Below are 21,416 nucleotides of genomic sequence, written 5' to 3'. Positions count from 1 at the left end.
ATCAAAGGTCACAATCATAGAGAGAGAACAATGCACACAAGAAGGTAAATGGTGCACGAAATTGTGATCATCAATAATGGCACCAAAGACTTGGTAGCGCTCTCAAACGTGAATCATACTTTGTCACAACTTCGCACAACTAACCAGCAAGTGCATTGGGTCGTCCAAGTAATACCTTACATGAGTAAGGGTCGATCCCACGGAGATTGTTGGTATGAAGCAAGCTATGGTCATCTTGTAAATCTCAGTTAGGCGGATTCAAATGGTTATAATGGTTTTCGAAATTAATAATAAATAAAGCAAAAAATAAAGATAGAAATACTTATGTAATTCATTGGTGGGAATTTCAGATAAGTGCATGGAGATGCTTAGTCCCTGTTGAGTCTCTGCTTTCCTACTGCCTTCCTTCAATCCTTCATACTCCTTTCCATGGCAAGCTGTATGTAGGGCATCACCGTTGTCAATGGCTACATCCCATCCTCTCAGTGAAAATGGTCCAAATGCTCTGTCACAGCACGGATAATCATCTTTCGGTTCTCGATCATGTCAGAATAGAATCCATTGATTCTTTTGCGTTTATCACCATGCCCAACAATCGCGAGTTTGAAGCTCATCACAGTCATTCAATCCTTGAATCCTACTCGAAATACCACAGACAAGGTTTAGACTTTCCGGATTCTCAAGAGTGGCCGTTAAAGTGTTCTAGCTTATACCACGGAGATTCTGATCAAGGAATCCAAGAGATATGCGCTCGGTCTAAGGTAGAACGGAAGTGGTTGTCAATCACGCGTTCATAAGCATGGATGATGATGAGTGTCACAGATCATCACATCCATCAAATTGAAGTGCAACAGATATCTTAGAACAAGAATAAGCTGAATTGAATAGAAAATAGTAGTAATTTCATTAAAACTCGAGGTACAGCAGAGCTCCACACCCTTAATCTATGGTGTGTAGAAACTCCACCGTTGAAAATACATAAGTGATGGTCCAGGCATGGCCGAATGGCCAGCTCCCATGAATGATCAAAAGACTGAATGGTCAAAAGACTAGATAGTCAAAGACACCTAGTACAATAGTAAAAAGTTCTATTTATACTAAACTAGTTACTAGGGTTTACAGAAATAAGTAATTGATGCAGAAATCCACTTCCGGGACCCACTTGGTGTGTGCTTGGGCTGAGCTTGAGCTTTACATGTGCAGAGGCTTCTCTTGGAGTTAAACACCAAGTTGTAACGTGTTTTTGGCGTTTAACTCTGGTTTGTGACGTGTTTCTGGCGTTTGACTCCAGAATGCAGCATGGAACTGGCGTTGGATACCAGTTTGCGTTATCTAAGCTCGAACAAAGTATGGACCATTATATATTGCTGGAAAGCTCTGGATGTCTACTTTCCAATGCAGTTGAGAGTGCGCCATTTAGAGTTCGGTAGCTCCAGAAAATACATTCCGAGTGCAAGGAGGTCAGAATCCAACAGCATCAGCAGTCCTTTTTCAGCCTGAATCAGATTTTTGCTCAGGTCCCTCAATTTCAGCCAGAAATTACCTGAAATCACAGAAAAACACACAAACTCATAGTAAAGTCCAAAAATGTGAATTTTTGCATAAAAACTAATAAAAACATCCCTAAAAGTAGCTAGATCCTACTAAAAACTACCTAAAAACAATGCCAAAAAGCGTATAAATTATCCGCTCATCACAACACCAAACTTAAATTGTTGCTTGTCCCCAAGAAACTGAAAATCAAATAGGATAAAAAGAAGAAAACATACAATAAATCTCAAAATATCAATGAATATTAGTTCTAATTTGATGAGCGGGACTTGTAGCTTTTTGCTTCTGAACAGTTTTGGCATCTGACTTTATCCTTTGAAGTTTAGAATGATTGGCATCTATAGGAACTCAGAGTTCAGATAGTGTTATTAATTCTCCTAGTTAAGTATGTTGATTCTTGAACACAGCTACTTTATGAGTCTTGGATGTGGCCCTAAGCACTTTGTTTTCCAGTATTACCACCGAATACATAAATGCCACAGACACATGACTGGGTGAATCTTTTCAGATTGTGACTCAGCTTTGCTAAAGTCCCCAGTTAGAGGTGTCCAGAGCTCTTAAGCACACTCTTTTTACTTTGGATCACGACTTTTACCACTCAGTCTCAAGCTTTTCACTTGGACCTGCATGCCACAAGCACATGGTTAGGGATAGCTTGATTTAGCCGCTTAGGCCTGGATTTTATTTCCTTGGGCCCTCCTATCCACTGATGCTCAAAGCCTTGGATCCTTTTTACCCTTGCCTTTTGGTTTTAAGGGCTATTGGCTTTTTCTGCTTGCTTTTTCTTTTTCTTTTATATTTTTTTCGCCACTTTTTTCTTTTTTTTCACAAGTTTGTGTTCTTCACTGCTTTTTCTTGCTTCAAGAATCAATTTTATGATTTTTCAGATCATCAACTACATTTTTCTTTTTCATTATTCTTTCAAGTGCCAACAATTTTGACATTCATAAACAAAAAGATCGAAAATATGCACTGTTCAAGCATTCATTCAGAAAACAAAAAGTATTGTCACCACATCAATATAATTAAACTAAATTCAAGGATGAATTCGAAACTCATGTACTTCTTGTTCTTTTGTATTGGAATATTTTTATCATTTAAGAGAGGTGAAGGATTCATGGAATTACTCATATCCTTAAGACATAGTTACTAAATACTAATGATCATGAAGTAAAGACACAAAACATAAACAAACATGAAGCTTAAAACCGAAAAATAGAGAGATAAGAACAAGGAAGTTAAGAAATGAGTCCACCTTAGTGATGGTGGCATCTTCTTCTTGAAGGATCAATGATGTCCTTGAGCTCTTCTATGTCTCTTCCTTGCCTTTGTTGCTCCTCCCTCATTGCTCTTTGATCTTCTCTAATCTCATGGAGAATGATGTAGTGCTCTTGATGTTCCACCCTTAGTTGGTCCATGTTATAACTCAAGTCTTCTAGAGAAGTGTTGAGTTGTTCCCAATAGTTATTTAGAGGAAAATGCATCCCTTGAGGCATCTCAGGGATTCCTTGATGATGAACTTCATCATGCGTTTCTTGAGATCCATGAATAGACTCTCTTGTTTGCTCCATCCTCTTCTTAGTGATGGGCTTGTCCTCTTCAATGAGGATGTCTCCTTCTATGATAACTCCAGCTGAGTAGCATAGATGACAAATGAGATGAGAAAAAGCAAGCCTTGCCAAGGTAGAGGGCTTTTTGGCTATTTTGTAGAATTCAAGAGAGATGACTTCATGAACTTCTACTTCCTCTCCAATAATGATGCTCTGGATCATGATGGCCCGAACCACAGTCACTTTGGATCGGTTGCTAGTGGGGATGATGGAGCGTTGGATGAACTCCAACCATCCTCTAGCCACAGGTTTTAGGTCCAGTCTTCTTAATTGAACCAGCTTGCCTTTTAAGTCTCTTTTCCGTTGAGCTCCTTCAACACATATGTCCATAAGGACTTGGTCCAACCTTTGATCAAAGTTGACCCTTCTAGTGTAGAGGCGTGCATTTTCTTGCATCATAGGCAAGTTGAACGCTAACCTTACATTTTCCGGACTGAAATCTAAGTATTTTCCCTGAACCATTGTAAGATAATTCTTTGGATCCGGGTTCATAATCATGGTTCCTAGTGATCCATGCATTGGCATTGAACTCTTGAACCATTAAGATTCTGACTTGTTGAATGGGGTTGGCCAAAACTTTCCAACCTCTTCTTTGAATCTCATGTCAGATCTCCGGATACTCATTTTTTTGAGCTTGAGAGGGACCTCAGGGATCATCTTCTTCTTGGCCACAACTTCATAGAAGTGGTCTTGATGGGCTTTTGAGATGAATCTCTTCATCTCCCATGACTCGGAGGTGGAAGCTTTTGTCTTTCCTTTCCCATTTCTAGAGGTTTCTCCGGTCTTAGGTGCCATAAGTGGTTATGGAAAAACAAAAACTCTATGCTTTTACCACACCAAACTTAGAATATTGCTTGCCCTCGAGCAAGAGAAGAAAGAATAGAAGAAGAAGAAGAAGAAGATATGAAGGAAAGGGAAAGAGGTGTTAATTCGGCCAAGGGGGAGAAGAGAGGACTGTGTTGCGTGAAAAATGAAGAAGGATGGAGGGGTTTATATAGTGGAGGGAGAGGGTATTGGTTCGGCCATTTAGGGTGGGTTTGGGTGGGAAAGAGATTTTGAATTTGAAGGTAGGTGGGGTTTATAGGGAAGAGTGGATGATTGTAAGTGGTGAAGAGGTGATGGGGAAGAGAGATTGAGGTAATTGGTGAAGGGTTTTTGGGGAAGAGTGTTATTGGATTATGTGAAGAAGAGAGAAGGTAAATTGAGGTAGGTAGGGATTCTGTGGGGTCCACAGATCCTGAGATGATCCTGTGGGGTCCACAGATCCTAAGGTGTCAAGGATTTATCATCCATGCACCAATTAGGCGTGTAAAACGCCCTCTGCATGCAATCCTGGCGTTTAACGCCAGATTGATGCTTGTTTATGGCATTAAATGCCAGTTCTATGCTTGTTTTGGGCGTTCAACGCCAGTCTGCAGTATGTTTCCGGCGTTGAATGCCAATTCCATGCTTGTTTCTGGCGTTTAACGCCAGCTCTCCTCAAGGTGTAATCCTGGCGTTTAAACACCAGATTGTTGCTTGTTTCTGGTGTTCAACACCAGATTCATGCTCTGTTCTGGCGTCGAACGCCAGCCAGATGCTCCTTACTGGTGTTCAAACGCCTGTAAGCTCTTCCTCTAGGGTGTGCTATTTTTCTGCTGTTTTTATTCTGTTTTTAATTTTAGTAATTGTTTTGTGATTCCACATGATCATGAACCTAAGAAAACATAAAAGAACAATAAAATAGAAAATAAAATTAGATAAAAAAATTGGGTTGCCTCCCAATAAGCGCTCCTTTAATGTCACTAGCTTGACAGTGTGCTCTCATGGAGCTTCACAGGTGATCAGGTCAATGTTGTGGACTCCCAACACCAAACTTAGAGTTTGATTGTGGGGGCTTTGTTTGACTGTGTATTGAGAGAAGCTTTTCATACTTCCTCTCCATGGTTGCAGAGGAATATCCTTGAGCTTTAAACACAAGGTAGTCCCCATTCAATTGAAGGACTAGCTCTCCTCTGTCAAAATCAATCACAGCTCCTGCTGTGGCTAGGAAGGGTCTTCCAAGGATGATGAATTCATCCTCCTCCTTCCTAGTGTCTAAGATTATGAAATCAGCAGGGATGTAAAGGCTTTCAACCTTCACTAACACGTCCTCTACCAACCCATAAGCTTGTTTTATTGACTTATCTGCCATCTGTAATGAGAATGTGGCAGCTGACAAACCCCATTTTGACGGTTTATCTTGTATTAATTTTAGGGGATTTTATAACCTTTTACCCTCATTTATCCATTGAAATAGCATGATTTTGTGATTGTCTCCTTATTTGTGCTTAGATGTGAAAACATGCTTTTAGACCCTTAATTTGATGGTTTTAATCTCCCTTTGATTCCACTAGATGCCTTGATATGTTTGTTAGTGATTTCAGATTGAAAAGGGCTAGGAATGGATCAAAGGAGTGAAGAGGGAAAGCATGCAAAGTGGAGAAATCATGAAAAGTCAAAGAAGTTGAACTCGCCCATGGACGCGCGCGCGCACCTGGCGCTTGCGCGCACCTGCGAATCACTCCATGGACGCGTACGCGTGCTGTGCGCGTACGCGTCGGTGTTGGTTTATGATTTTTTAATGAAAACGTGGCCAACGAATTCTGAAGGGTTGTGGGGCCCAATCCTAACCAACTTTGGCGCCAAAGATGCTATTTAAAGCCAAAGATTGAAGAGAAAAGGGGATCCCATTCATTACACACATTAGGATTAGTTTAGAAGTAGTTTTCTAGAGAGAGAAGCTCTCACTTCTCTCTAGAATTAGGATTAGGTTTAGTTCTTAGATCTAGATTTTAAATCTTTGCTTTCTTCTACTTCTACATTTCAATTCTTTGTTGTTAGATTCATCTTCTTCTACTCTTTTGTTGTAATTTCCTTTATGTTGTTCTTACATTTTGTTGTAGATCTAGTATTGTTCCCTCTACATTCTTTCAATTCAATAAGAGGTAATTCATAATAATTGTTCCTCTTTGCTTTCTATTATTGATCTCTTGCCTTTATAGTTAGATCTCTCTTTAATTCTTGCAATTTATGTTGTTTACTTTTATTGCCTTTTATGTGTTTGATGAAATGTCTCTTATAGCTATTAGTTAGATTTTGTTCCTCTTGGCCTAGGTAGAGTAATTAGTGACACTTGAGTTATCTAATTCCTTTGTTGATTGATGATTGGAGAGATTGCTAATTGGTTTGGAGTGCACTAAAGCTAGTCTTTCCTTGGGAGTTGGCTAGGACTTGTGGCTTAAGTCAATTCATCCACTTGACTTTCCTTTATTTAGTAAGGGTTAACTAAGTGGTAGCAATAAACAATTCTCATCACAATTGAGAAGGATAACTAGGATAGGACTTCTAATTTTCATACCTCGCCAAGAGCCTTTTATAGTTGTTAGTTTATTTTCATTTCCATTTACTTTTCATGCTTCTTATCCAAAACCCCAAAATAACTCATAACCAATAACAAGACACTATTGTAATTCCTAGGGAGAACGACCCGAGGTTTGAATACTTCGGTTTATAAATTTTAGGGGTTTGTTACTTGTGACAAACAATCTTTTGTATGAAAGGGTTATTGATTGGTTTAGAAACTATACTTGCAACGAGAATTCATTTGTGAAATTCTATACCATCAAAAATCTAATCGTCAAAATGGCGCCGTTGCCGGGGAATTGCAATGGTGTGATGTTATTGGTTATTGTATATATGTGAATATTATGAATAGCTTGCTTTTTAGATTGCTTGTTAGTTTTTTGCTAGTCTTAGTATTTTGTTTCATTATTTCTTATTAGTTTTTTTTTGTTTCTTATTTTCTCTTACTATCATGAATTCTCATTTTGGCTATGAGTGTGATTACAATTATGTTGTAGGTAATGAGGACTATAATGAAAATGTGTATCAAGGATGGGACACTCAAAGGTGGGAGGAGCCATACGCTTATGATCAATCCTCATGGCAACAACCCCCACCAATGCACTATGAAGAAGAGCCATTCTATGATGCATATCAATCCAATGGCTATGGTGAATCACCTTGTGACTTTCAAGAACCACCACCATATGCCTATGAACCATATCCTCAACATAACTCTCAACCATACTCACAAGCCTCTTTTCACCAACCACCTTCATATGACCCTAATCCATATCCATCCTACCAACAACCATATGAGCCATATGAACCACACATAGAGCTACCACCATTCCAACATCAACATTTTCAAGAGCCACCCCCTCCATATTATTACCAAGATGAACCACCTCCAATATACGGAAATTTTCAACCACAAGATGAATACTACTTTCCACCACAACATTCCATGGAAGAATACTCATATCCATTGATCCAAGAGCCACATGATCCTAATCATATTATCCAAGAGGAACAAGAGTCAAGGGATCATCTCAAGGAAGCATTGGATCAATTTCAAGCAACCATGGAGTGTGTTGTGCAACAAGTGGAAAGAATGGAAAATATTGAACCACCACAACTCTACCAAGAAGAACCACCTTCCTACTATGAACCCTTCCCCCAAAATGATGAACCCTTCCACCCACCCCAATCTCTAGTGGATGAAACCCTTGGTGTTCTTGTTCAAGGGCAAGAAGAGATGAAAAGGGATGTGCAAAATTTCATGGCCGCCTTGGATGCGGTAACAAATCGATTAGCCTCCCAATGCTTGAACACTCAAGGAACTCCCATGGCTACATGTGGAGAATCAAATGAAGAACATTGCATGAAGGAGAGATTGGAAACTCCGGTGGGAAATGAAGGAAGTTGCTTTGTATTGGAACAATTGGAGGAAGCTTTAATTGTTGAAGACAAGGAAGAAGTGGTAGAAGACTTAGGAGATGCGGAGCCTCCATGGGAATATAGAGTTGAAGAAAACCCCTCCAAGATGATTAAAATTGATGCTAGGGAGGAAAGTGCACACCTTCCAAGGCATATTCCATATGAAGACTTGGATGGGATAGAGAAAGAAGTGAGTTCCCTTGGTGATGAAGATCAAGCATCAAGTCTTAGTGGTGGAGAATCCTTTGAACTTGAAGAACCTTCTCCCGGTGCATTTGAAAATGTTGTGGAGGTAAACTTCTTTCACCCTCCCACTTATAGTTTGATTAAGGGAAAAGGCTTAGATAGTATTAATGAACAAAGGATTGAATTAGAGAAATCTTGTGAAGAGGTGGAAGTCCTTAGAAATAGAAGGATGGGAGTGGAATACGCTTTATCAAGATCTTTGGAAGCATCTTTGCCTAGGTTGCCATCTACTCCTTCACTTGAGTGGATAAAATTCATTTCTATTAGCTTTATTGTCCCACTTGAGTATGGCTTGCTTGAAACGGATGGTCAACTTAGGATGCTTTGTGGGATGAAGCGTAAGCGAAAGATGTTTCGTGGTTGGCGTTGCAAATCAAGGCTCATTTTGGTTGATACTTCAAGAGTTGAATATAAAGGTTGGAATAGTGCTCAAATAGATGGGTCTAGGAGGATTGTTGGGCATTTCATAGAGAATTCTTCTTGTTCACCACCCGGATGGACTAATAATGATGATCAACCTCAAAACGGGTGTGAAAACAAAGTGTGGGATCCCGGATTACAAAAAGAGGATCAACTTTGGGAGCCCCAAGCTTGTGAAGAACTCCATCAACACTTGGCTCAATCCATAAGAAATCTTGGGGCACAATGGAGAACCAAGCATTGGTGGGAGTTCCAAGATGAATACAAGCACAAGCCACCTTGATAAGAAGCTCCCCATAAGTCCAACTTAAGGACAATAAATAAAAGTGCTAGGTGGGAGACACCCCACCATGGTAAACTCTTTCCATACTCTTTTAGTTTGTTAATAAGTGAATTGAGTTGCCATTATAGGTAGATTCTCATTTTCATTTTTATCTTTTGAAATATTGGTAGAATTAGTTTAATTTCTTGTTTTTATTATTTTATCAAATTTAGTTAGTAGTATAGTATGTTGAATAAGGTTCTAGGGCGTTCTGGTAGCTGTTTGGAGGATTGAAAGGCTTGGATTGGTGTAAGAACTTAGAAAAATATTTTTTGAAAAACAGAACACCATCCACGCGTGCGCGCACCTAACGCGTACGCGCACCTGAGCATTTTTCGACCACCCACGCGAACGCGCACTGTACGCGTACGCGTGGATGCAAAAAATTCACCTCGAGCCAAAAACCCGAGAGTTAGGCCTGCACTGTGCGAACATTGGGCCTCAGGCACAAGTTTATGCACGCGTGCGCGCACATGGCGCATACGCGCACATGATCTTAAATTGGCAATGCACGCGCACGCACACTGTGCACGCGCGCGTCGATTGCAAAATCTGCACCCCCGGTACTTTTACCCGAGAGTTGTGCCAGACTTGGGCCGACACTATGCCTCCGGCCTAACTCGACGCACGCGTGCGCGCACCTGGCGCGTACGCGTCCTTCGACCAATATACCCATCGACGCATAAACGTGCATGACGCGCACGCGTCGGTAAAAAAAAAAAAAAAAAAAAAAACGAGTTTTTTTTTCTCATCTTCCATTTTCTTTTGTTCACTGCATTCGCATGCTTCTACTCTCTCCATTTTCATTTTGTTTCTATAGCATGTTTTCAGTTTTTTTTCTAAGTGTCATTTCAATAATGGTGTTGGATTCTTACACCTAATTATTGAGAAATTCTTGCATTATTTTGGTGCCTCTTTACTTGTTTGATATTGTTGGGTGATGAAACTTTTAAATCAATGCTTCATCTTGTATGACTCCTATGTCTTTGTGCATTGATATGACCTCATATTGTCTTTCATGACCCACTTCTTCTTATGTGAACTTGATGTGCCATATGCTCTTCATGCTTCGATTTTCCTCTTGCATCAAGTATTAGTTAATATGCTATTAGCTTATATTGTTTTCTCACCTACATGCGTAGCTAACATGTAGTGAGAACCTTACTCTTATTTGGCATTAACCCCTGCCTATGTTCTATTTGCTTTGATATCTTTGTCATAGGCTTAATATTCCTTTCCTTTTCTATCCTTTTAGGTTGGCCACCAAGGAGGGAGAAAGGAAAAGCTTTTAAATGGGGCAACAAACAAGTCATCCGCACAACCTTTTGTAGGAGCTCATCAATTGTAGTAACCCGTCCACCTAGCTCTCCTTTGTATGCACCGAGGACGGTGCAAACTTTTAAGTGTGGGGAAGTCGTCCGACCGCTCGGTGATTTTGGGTGACAAGTTTCTAATTCCAACACTTTTGCATTTCATTCTAGGATTTTAGGATTTTTACTTGCATTCTCTTAATTTTTGCATATGTATACATAATAAGCTTAGTCAAAATAATGAATTTTCAAGATTTCTATCTATAGGGCATACCAATTGATTTGAGTGAAAACTTTTCATAGAACTTGCTTGAAATATATATATATATATATATATATATATATATATATATATATATATATATATATGTGGACCATGTTTTTGAGCTAAGAACACAAGCAAGTGAGATTTGAGCCTAATGGTGTGGTTACATCCTATAACCACTTATTTTCCTTCTTGTGTGCATTATTCTCTTTCTATGAATGTAATCTTTGATTTGTTTGATTCTTTATGTCCATTATTTTGTGTATACATGCATTTATATGATTGAGGCCATCATTTCATTAGCTCACTTACCCAAATGGCCTTACCTTTCATCTTCCTTTGTTAGCCAACTTTGAGCCTACGCTTAACCCACTTTGTTCTTAATTTAGCACATTACAAGCCTTTAAGTGAAAAACAATAAATGTCCTTAATATGGATCTCTGATTGGCTTAGGCTAGTGTGTGTGAGTATCATTCAAGTGTGGGAACCTTGGGACATTGGGGGAATAAAAGGGTAATTTTGTATTGTTATTGAAAATATTGGGAATTGGGTACATACTCATGTATTGATCAAATGTAAAATCTTATGCATTGAGGTTCTTGTATATAGAAAGAAAAAAAAAAGAGAAAAATAAAAGAAAAAGAAAAGAAAAAAATGATATGGAAAAGAAGAAAAATAGAAAAAGAAAGAAAAGAAGAAAAAAGAAAGAAATAAAAAGGGGACAAAATGCCCCAAAGTAAAGCGAAGCTCAATAAAGATCAATGCATAAGTGTTGTGAAATGAAAAAGAAAATACATGAGTATGTGAAAGAGTGAAAAAGGGGTAGTTAGGTTGGAATTTAATTGTATAGGATGTCATAGGTTAGGTGGGAAGTTTAAGCTTATCAAAGATTCAAATTTCAAACTCACTTAACCAAATATGCATCCTACCTTGACCCTAGCCCCATTACAACCTAAGGAAAAGACCTCATGATAGATGTATGCATGCATGAAATATTTGTTGATTGTGAGAAGAAAAACAAATCTTAGAAAGCATGATTAGGGAAGAATTGAGAGAATCAACCCTAAACACTTGAGCGAATAGAGTGCAAACATTACCGGTGAGGGTTTGATGCTCAATTACATGTTTCCACCTATGATCATCCTTTCATGCAAGTTTGTAAAAATATTTAATAACTCAATTCAATTGTGGATTAGACTTGCTAGTCCTTAGCCCTTGTGCATATATGCTTCTTGGGAATTGATTTATTTTGACCAAGCAATTGCATTCATTTAGATAGTTGCATGTAAGTAGATTGCATTTAGTTAGTTCCATTGAATAAATGCCATACCCTTTACTTCATTCTTGGTTTAAGCATGAGGACATGCTTGGTTTAAGTGTGGGGAGGTTGACAAACCCCATTTTGACGGTTTATCTTGTATTGATTTTAGGGGATTTTATAACCTTTTACCCTCATTTATCCATTGAAATAGCATGGTTTTGTGATTGTCTCCTTATTTGTGCTTAGATGTGAAAACATGCTTTTAGACCCTTAATTTGATGGTTTTAATCTCCCTTTGATTCCACTAGATGCCTTGATATGTTTGTTAGTGATTTCAGATTGAAAAGGGCTAGGAATGGATCAAAGGAGTGAAGAGGGAAAGCATGCAAAGTGGAGAAATCATGAAAAGTCAAAGAAGTTGAACTCGCCCATGGACGCGCGCGCGCACCTGGTGCTTGCGCGCACCTGCGAATCACTCCATGGACGCGTACGCGTGCTGTGCGCGTACGCGTCGGTGTTGGTTTATGATTTTTTAATGAAAACGTGGCCAACGAATTCTGAAGGGTTGTGGGGCCCAATCCTAACCAACTTTGGCGTCAAAGATGCTATTTAAAGCCAAAGATTGAAGAGAAAAGGGGATCCCATTCATTACACACATTAGGATTAGTTTAGAAGTAGTTTTCTAGAGAGAGAAGCTCTCACTTCTCTCTAGAATTAGGATTAGGATTAGGTTTAGTTCTTAGATCTAGATTTTAAATCTTTGCTTTCTTCTACTTCTACATTTCAATTCTTTGTTGTTAGATTCATCTTCTTCTACTCTTTTGTTGTAATTTCCTTTATGTTGTTCTTACATTTTGTTGTAGATCTAGTATTGTTCCCTCTACATTCTTTCAATTCAATAAGAGGTAATTCATAATAATTGTTCCTCTTTGCTTTTCTATTATTGATCTCTTGCCTTTATAGTTAGATCTCTCTTTAATTCTTGCAATTTATGTTGTTTACTTTTATTGCCTTTTATGTGTTTGATGAAATGTCTCTTATAGCTATTAGTTAGATTTTGTTCCTCTTGGCCTAGGTAGAGTAATTAGTGACACTTGAGTTATCTAATTCCTTTGTTGATTGATGATTGGAGAGATTGCTAATTGGTTTGGAGTGCACTAAAGCTAGTCTTTCCTTGGGAGTTGGCTAGGACTTGTGGCTCAAGTCAATTCATCCACTTGACTTTCCTTTATTTAGTAAGGGTTAACTAAGTGGTAGCAATGAACAATTCTCATCACAATTGAGAAGGATAACTAGGATAGGACTTCTAATTTTCATACCTCGCCAAGAGCCTTTTATAGTTGTTAGTTTATTTTCATTTCCATTTACTTTTCATGCTTCTTATCCAAAATCCTAAAATAACTCATAACCAATAACAAGACACTATTGTAATTCCTAGGGAGAACGACCCGAGGTTTGAATACTTCGGTTTATAAATTTTAGGGGTTTGTTACTTGTGACAAACAATCTTTTGTATGAAAGGGTTATTGATTGGTTTAGAAACTATACTTGCAACGAGAATTCATTTGTGAAATTCTATACCATCAAAAATCTAATCGTCAGCAGCCTGTACCTCAAAGATCCATAGCTTCTCCATTACAGAGAGTGGTATAAGATTTATACCTGACCTCAGGTCACACAGAGCATTCTCAAAGGTCATGGTGCCCATGGTACAGGGTATTAAGAATTTACCAGGATCTTGTTTCTTTTGAGTTAAAGTTTGCTGAACCCATGTATCTAGTTCACTAATGAGTAAGGGAGACTCATCTTCCCAAGTCTCATTACCAAATAACTTGGCATTCAGCTTTATGGTAACTCCTAGATATTGAGCAACTTGCTCTCCAGTTACATCTTCATCCTCTTCAGAGGAAGAATAGTTTTCAGAGCTCATGAATGGTAGAAAGAGGTTTAATGGAATCTCTATAGTCTCTATATGAGCCTCAGATTCCTTTAGGTCCTCAATAAGGAACTCCTTCTTGTCTGGGAGATGTCCCATGAGGTCTTCCTCATTGGGATTCACATCCTCCCCTTCCTCTCCAGGTTCGGCCATTTTGATTATGTCTATGGCCTTGCACTCTCTTTTCGGATTCTCTTTAGTAGTGCTTGGGAGAGTACTAGGAGGTGTTTCAGTGACTTTCTTACTCAGCTAGCCCACTTGTGCCTCCAAATTTCTGATGGAGGACCCTGTTTCACTCATGAAACTTAAAGTTGCCTTAGACAGATCAGATACTATATTTTGTAAGCTAGAGGTATTCTGCTAAGAATTCTTTGTCTGTTGCTGAGAAGATGATGGAAAAGGCTTGTTATTGCTAAGCCTGTTTCTTCCACCATTACTAAAGCCTTGTTGGGGCTTTTGTTGATCCTTCCATGAGAAGTTTGGATGATTTCTCCATGAAGAATTGTAGGTGTTCCCATAGGGTTCACCCATGTAATTCACCTCTGCCATTGCAGGGTTCTCAGGATCATAAGCTTCTTCTTTAGAAGATGCCTCTTTAGTACTGTTGGATGCATTTTGCCATCCATTCAGACTTTGAGAAATCATGTTGACTTGCTGAGTCAACATTTTGTTCTGAGCCAATATGGTATTCAAAGCATCAATTTCAAGAACTCTCTTCCTCTGAGGCGTCCCATTACTCACAGAATTCCTCTCAGAAGTGTACATGAATTGGTTATTTGCAACCATGTCAATGAGTTCTTGAGCTTCTGTAGGTGTTTTCTTTTGGTGGATGGATCCACCTGCAGAATGGTCCAATGACATCTTAGAGAACTCAGACAGACCATAATAGAATATATCTAAAATAGTCCACTCTGAAAGCATGTCAGAAGGACACCTTTTGGTCATCTACTTGTATCTTTCCCAAGCTTCATATAGGGATTCACCATCTTTTTGTTTGAAGGTCTGAACATCCACTCTAAGCTTGCTCATCTTTTGAGGAGGAAAGAAATTAGCTAAGAAGGCCGTGACCAGTTTATCCAAAGAGTCCAGGCTATCCTTAGGTTGTGAGTCTAACCATGTTCTAGCTCTGTCTCTTACAGCAAAAGGGAAAAGCATGAGCCTGTAGACTTCATGATCTACTCCATTAGTCTTAACAGTCTCACAGATCTGCAAGAACTCAGTTAAAAACTGGTAGGGATCTTTTGATGGAAGTCCATGAAACTTGCAGTTCTGTTGCATCAGAGCAACTAGTTGAGATTTCAGCTCAAAATTGTTTGCTCCAATGGAAAGGATTGAGATGCTTCTTCCATCAAATTTGGAAGTAGGTGTAGTATAATCACCAAGCATCCTCCTTGTATTATTATTTTCGGCTGCCATCTCCTCTTCCTTTTCGAAAATTTCTGTAAGGTTGTCTCTGGATTGTTGTAATTTAGCTTCTCTTAGTTTCCTCTTCAGAGTCCTTTCAGGTTCAGGATCAGCTTCAGCAAGAATATTCTTGTCCTTGCTCCTTTTCATATGAAAAAGAAGGGAACAGAAAATAATAATAGGGATCTTCTTTACCACCGTAGAGAGATTCCTTTATATTAGTAGAAGAAGAAAAGAATAGAAGAAGGAGAAGAAAAATTCGAACACAGAAGAGAAGAGAGGGTTCGAACTTTTTAGATGAAAAAAAGTGTTAGTAAATAAATAAATAAATAGAATGAGATGAGAGAGAGAGAGAGAGTTTTCGAAAATTAACTAGAATAAAGGAACATATTTTTGTTTTTATTTTAAATTAAAGTTAAAATTCGAAAACAAGAATTAAAATTTGAAACAATTAGTTAATTAAAAGAATTTAAAAAAAAAGAGGGAGATGATTTTCGAAAATTAAGAGGAGGGAAGTAGTTAGGTGGTTTTGAAAAAGATAAGAAATAAACAAAAAGTCAATTAGTTAGTTGAAAAAGATTTAAAAATAAATTTTCAAAAGATAAGAAGTTAGAAAAGATATTTTGAAATTGATTTTGAAAAAGATATGATTTTGAAAAAGATATGATTGAAATTTGTTTTGAAAAAGATTTAATTTTTAAAATTAAAATTGATTACTTCACCAACAAGAAACTAAAAGATTTGATTCTAGAATTTAAAGATTGAACATTTCTTAACAAGAAAGTAACAAACTTCAAATTTTTGAATCAATCACATTAATTATTAGTAGAGCTTCGAAAATTATGAAATAAAATTAAGAAAAAGATTTTTGAAAAACAATTTTTTTTGAAATTTTTGAAAATAAATAAAAAAATGAAAAGATTTTATTTTTGAAAAAGATTTTGAAAAGATTATATTTTTTTAAAAATTGAAATCTTGACTTGACTAACAAGAAACAACTTATTTTGAAAATTTTTTGACTAAGTCAACCCAAAGATTTCGAAATTTTGAGAGAAATAAGGAAAAGATATTTTTTATTTTTTTATTTTTAATGAGGAGAGAGAAAACACAAATATGACCCAAAACATGAAAAATTTGGATCAAAACCAATGATGCATGCAAGAACACTATGAATGTCAAGATGAACACCAAGAACACTTTGAAGATCATGTTGAACATGAAGATTTATTTTTGAAAAATTTTCAAGACAAGAAAAACATGCAAGACACCAAACTTAGAAATTTTCAATGCTAAGACACTAAGAATTCAAAAATGCATATGAGAAATAACAAAAAACACAAAACAAGGAAATATCAAGATCAAACAAGAAGACTTACCAAGAACAACTTGAAGATCATGAAGAACACCATGCATGAGTTTTTGAAAAATGCACAAATTTTTAAAGACATGCAATTGACACCAAACTTAAAAATTGACACTAGACACAAACAAGAAACACAAAATATTTTTTATTTCTATGATTTTATTAATTTTTTTGTAAAATTTTTTTTTGGATTTTTTTCGAAAATTAATTTTGGGAAAAACAAAAAGCAAAGAAAAATTTTTTGAAAGATTTTTGAAAACTTTTTGAAAAGAAAATAAAACAAGAATAAAATTACCTAATCTAAGCAACAAGATGAACCGTCAGTTGTCCAAACTCAAACAATTCCCGGCAACGGCGCCAAAAACTTGGTGCACGAAATTGTGATCATCAACAATGGCGCCAAAGACTTGGTAGCGCTCTCAAACGTGAATCACACTTTGTCACAACTTCGCACAACTAACCAGCAAGTGCACTGGGTCGTCCAAGTAATACCTTACGTGATTAAGGGTCGATCCCACAAAGATTGTTGGTATGAAGCAAGCTATGGTCATCTTGTAAATCTTAGTTAGGCGGATTCAAATGGTTATAATAGTTTTTGAAATTAATAATAAATAAAGCAAAAAATAAAGATAGAAATACTTATGTAATTCATTGGTGGGAATTTCAGATAAGCGCATGGAGATGCTTAGTCCCTGTTGAATCTCTGCTTTCCAACTGCCTTCCTTCAATCCTTCATACTCCATTCCATGGCAAGCTGTATGTAGGGCATCACCGTTGTCAATGGCTACATCTCATCCTCTCAGTGAAAATGGTCCAAATGCTCTGTCACAGCACGGCTAATCATCTGTCGGTTCTCGATCATGTCGGAATAAAATCCATTGATTCTTTTGCGTCTGTCACCACGCCCAACAATCGCGAGTTTGAAGCTCGTCACAGTCATTCAATCTTTAAATCCTACTCGGAATACCACAGACAAGGTTTAGACTTTCTGGATTCTCAAGAGTGGCCGCCAAAGGGTTCTAGCTTATACCACAAAGATTCTGATCAAGGAATCCAAGAGATATGTGCTCGGTCTAAGGTAAAACGGAAGTGGTTGTCAATCACGCGTTCATAAGGATGGATGATGATGAGTGTCACGGATCATCACATCCATTAGGTTGAAGTGCAACGGATATCTTAGAACAAAAATAAGCTGAATTGAATAGAAAATAATAGTAATTGTATTAAAACTCGAGGTACAGCAGAGCTCCACACCCCTTAATCTATGGTGTGTAGAAACTCTACCGTTGAAAATATATAAGTGATGGTCCAGGCATGGCGAAATGGCCAGCCCCCATGAATGATCAAAAGACCGAATGGTCAAAAGACTAGACAGTCAAAGACACCTAGTACAATAGTAAAAAGTTCTATTCATGCTAAACTAGTTACTAGGGTTTACAAAAATAAGTAATTAATGCAGAAATCCACTTTCGGGGCCCACTTGGTGTGTGCTTGGTCTGAGCTTAAGCTTTACACATGCAAAAGCTTCTATTGGAGTTAAACTCCAAGTTGTAAGGTGTTTTTGGCATTTAACTCTGGTTTGTGACGTGTTTCTGGCATTTGACTCCAGAATGCAGCATGGAACTGGCATTGGACGCCAGTTTGTGTCGTCTAAGCTCAAACAAAGTATGGACTATTATCTATTGCTGGAAAGCTCTAAATGTCTACTTTCCAATGCAGTTGAGAGTGCGCCATTTGGAGTTCTGTAACTCCATAAAATCCATTCTAAGTGCAGGGAGGTCAGAATCCAATAGCATCAGCAGTCCTTTTTCAGCCTGAATCAGATTTTTGCTCAGGTCCCTCAATTTCAGCCAGAAAATACCTGAAATCACAGAAAAACACACAAGTAAAGTCCAGAAATGTGAATTTTTCATAAAAACTAATAAAAACATCCCTAAAAGTAGCTAGATCCTACTAAAAACTACCTAAAAACAATGTCAAAAAGCGTATAAATTATCCGCTCATCAGTAAATAAGTGGTTATTGGATGTAATCACATCATTAGGCTCAAAACCCACAAGCTTGTGTTCTTAGCTCAAAACATGTTCCACAAGATATAAATCGTGGAAGTTCAATAAAAAATTTTTACTCAAATCAATTGGGGCCCTATAAGTAAAATTCTTGGAAAATCTAATCATTTTGACAAAGCTTATTTTCTAAATGCAATGTTGTGATTGAGAAAAGTAAAAATCCTTAGTTTAATCCCTTTTCCGGTCAAAACAAATCTCATAAGCAAAAGGAGTAAATTAAGCTTAATAATCCATATTTTTTCCAATCACAACTAAACTCATAAACTAAAATACTATATATATGTGCTATAAACTAGAAATATAAATCAAACTAAAAATCTCAAAATATACACAACCAAAGATGCTAAGTGCAATAAACTAAACAAAAGTATCCAAAATACCAATACATTAATCCAAAATAGAGGTGCAAGTGCTAAAGTAAGATAAAATAAGGTAACTAAGCTGAAGTCTGAAATTTTCACCCAAAATGTAAACTCCGCCGACGACATCGAGCTCCCCACACTTAGAAGTAAGCATCGTCCCCGATGCTACAAGTGAGACTGGGTGGAGGGATCAACATTTGCATCTGGCTGGGCTTTGGTTGTGGTTGCGGCTGTGGTTGTGGCTGAATCTCTAGAGGTGCCTCTGCCTGCCTAGCCTCCTCCTCAAGATCCGTATCCTCCTCAGAATGATCGGAAGTATCAGAATCAGGGGGTATGACGACTCCCAACGATTCCAACATCTGAGTCACGTGCCGAAAGTGTTGCTCGATGCGACAATCACTATGATCCATGTGCCCAATCAGATGCTAAACTAGTCTATAGGTCAGCTGAGGTGCTGATGAGGGTGGTGGTGGTGGCTGACTGGCCAATGCGGATGGTGCAGAGGGTCCTGCTACTGCTATAGAAGATGATGGTCCAGACACTGCTGCCGTTGAAGAAGGTGGTGGTCTAGATGTTGCTACTACTGCTGAGTAGGCTCTAGATCTGCACCGGACTGGTCTTTCGTCCACCCAAGTCCCCCACGAAATCACTTTCTCCTTTTCGTGGATCAGGGGTGGTGACTCATCATCCTGGTGCTAGGGAACGTCAGCCCGCTGAGCCATCTCAGTGACTAAAGCTGGGAATGAGAGAGTGCCACGGACATGCGCTCGCCACATGAACTTCCTGATCAGGCGGGGGAAATTTAACTGGTGACCCTCTATAATGCACCTGATCAGGACGAGCATGTCCATCGGGATCTCTGAGAAGTGTGTGGTAGGCATCACATAATGAGCAAAGATCTGCTGCCATGTTCTTGCCTATTGAGTCAGATAATTGAACATCATCCCCTTGGGTTTCATTTTGTTGGCATCCTAATAAACAACTATTTTATGGTTTACAATGTGTTTAATTGTGTGGTTTTATCATGATCTTTACCCACTTATTCATGTATTTAGCATGTATTTATATTTCCATCCTAAAATTATTACATGATTGAAAACATGCTTCTTTGGTCTTAATTTAGCTAATCTTAATTCTCTCTTATTACTATTTGATGCCTTGATCTGTGTGTTAAGTGTTTCAGGCTTCATAGGGCAGAAATGGATTAGAGGATGAAGAGGAAGTGTGCAAAAATAGAAGGAACACAAGGAATCGAGGAGGTGACCAGCGAGAAGTCACGCGGTCGCATGGCTCACGCGACCGCGTGAAATGGAAGAAATCGGAGTGACGCGATCGCGTGCCTGACGCGACCGCACGGATTAGAAGCTGCATATACGACGCGAATGCATGGACGACGCGGACGCGTGATACGAAAAACGCTGAGTGACGCGGTCGCGTGGACGACGCGGACGCGTGACATGTGCGATCTGCAGAATTACAAAAGTCGCTGGCAGAGATTCTGGGCCACATTTCAACCCAGTTTTCAGCCCAGAAACACAGATTAAAGTCAGGGAACTTGCAGAGACTCATCAAGCTCTCATAATTCACTTTTCATGTTTTAGATGTAGTTTTAGAGAGAGAGGTTCTCTCCTCTCTCTTAGGATTAGGATTTAGGACTTCTCTTAGTTTTAGGAGTGACTCTAAATCCCAGGTTCAATGTTCCCTTGAAGTATTTACTACTTTTATTTATTTTATTTTATTACTCCATTTCTTACTTACATCTCAATTGGCTTATGGCTTTCATGTTATGATTTTCTTTGAATTAATATTATTTGAGGTATTTCAGTTATTATTGCTTTCTTTAATTTACATGATTATTGCTTCCCATCTGAAGGCATTTTTATTCCAGTAGCTTCAATTTCCTTTCCTTTTGGTTTTGGTTAAGAAATCAGTAACTCAGGAAGTTATCCAACTCAACAGCATAATTGATAATTGTTATCTCCTCTAATTGAATTGAACTTCAATAATCCCAATCTTTTCTTAGGAATTAACTCGGATTTGAAGATCAAACTAATTAGTCACTTGACCTTCCTCTGCTTTAAGTAAGGGTTAACTAAGTGAAATTAAGATTCAATTTTTATTATCATTGATAAGGATAATTCGGTCTAGATTTCCAATTTCTTATACCTTGCCAAGAGATTTCATTGTTATTATTTTATTTTATTTTATTTTATTTTATTTGTCATTCAACATATTCCCACCTTACTTCCATAACCCCAATTTTACCTTTTTCATAACCAATAATAAGAACATACCTCCCTGCGATTCCTTGAGAAGACGACCCGAGGTTTAAATACTCGGTTATCAATTTTAAAAGGGGTTTGTTACTTGTGACAACCAAAACGTTTGTACGAAGAGATTTCTGTCGGTTTAGAGACTATATCTACAATGCGACTGCTTTTATAAAATTTTTTACTGGCAAAAATCCCAACGTCACATCCATTTCCCAAAGAGCG

The 21,416-nt window shown here is 38.0% G+C and overlaps 1 non-coding gene across 1 annotated transcript; it reads left to right on the top strand.

The window, feature by feature from the left end:
- The first annotated feature begins 14,639 nt into the window (after positions 1-14,639).
- On the top strand, positions 14,640-14,747 carry LOC130953405 (small nucleolar RNA R71). The gene has a single exon (XR_009075576.1). It is a non-coding gene; the product is annotated as a small nucleolar RNA R71 (small nucleolar RNA).
- The last annotated feature ends 6,669 nt before the right edge of the window (positions 14,748-21,416 follow it).

Source organism: Arachis stenosperma, chromosome 9 (genome assembly GCF_014773155.1).
Source record: "Arachis stenosperma cultivar V10309 chromosome 9, arast.V10309.gnm1.PFL2, whole genome shotgun sequence".
NCBI classification, from domain to species: domain Eukaryota; kingdom Viridiplantae; phylum Streptophyta; class Magnoliopsida; order Fabales; family Fabaceae; genus Arachis; species Arachis stenosperma.
Note: the sequence above shows the minus strand (reverse complement) of the source record. Positions and strands in the feature narration are given on the sequence as shown.